The sequence below is a fragment of the Trachymyrmex septentrionalis genome, unplaced genomic scaffold, assembly GCF_001594115.1.
Source record: "Trachymyrmex septentrionalis isolate Tsep2-gDNA-1 unplaced genomic scaffold, Tsep1.0 scaffold133, whole genome shotgun sequence".
Lineage (NCBI taxonomy): Eukaryota > Metazoa > Arthropoda > Insecta > Hymenoptera > Formicidae > Trachymyrmex > Trachymyrmex septentrionalis.
The window spans coordinates 831,064-831,645 of record NW_017304472.1 but is presented as its reverse complement, the minus strand read 5'-3'; positions in this window follow the sequence as shown (position 1 = coordinate 831,645).

Sequence of the window (582 nt, the reverse complement as noted above, 5' to 3'; positions counted from 1 at the left end):
GAGGGGCCGCCAGTTCCTATAACTCGCAGTACAATAATGCACGAAAAGAGAAAAAGAAAACAACAACGCGAAACGCATGAACGGAACGCAACAGACGTGAAACACACAAAAACGTCGCCACGAAAATCGTAGGTGCATCCGCCTTCTAAAAACGTAGAAGGACTCAGGACGCCAGATTGCACTATTCGGTCGAGTCGTGTGACCATTGTAACGAACGGAAAACGTCACGTCACAATATTAATAGAAAGTTTGATTTAATAAAAAAAATTATAATTATGTAGGAAGGAAAGTAAAGAATTGATAAATTGCTGGAAAATTGCAGCATATTTCTTATAGTGCTCCTGAGATATAACACATCGGTCAATAAGTCCCCGGTCTAGCAAAGAAAACACAAGTGTTACATAAAAATTCGAATTTATTCATCAATATAGTTTCCTTTTAAGGCAATACAATCAGTCCAACGCCTTTCCAAACGTTCGATGCCGGTTTTGTAGAACGATTTTGGCTGACCCTCAAAATACGCATCAGTTTCGGCGATGACCTCCTCATCCGATCGAAATTTCTTCCCAGCGAGCATTTTTT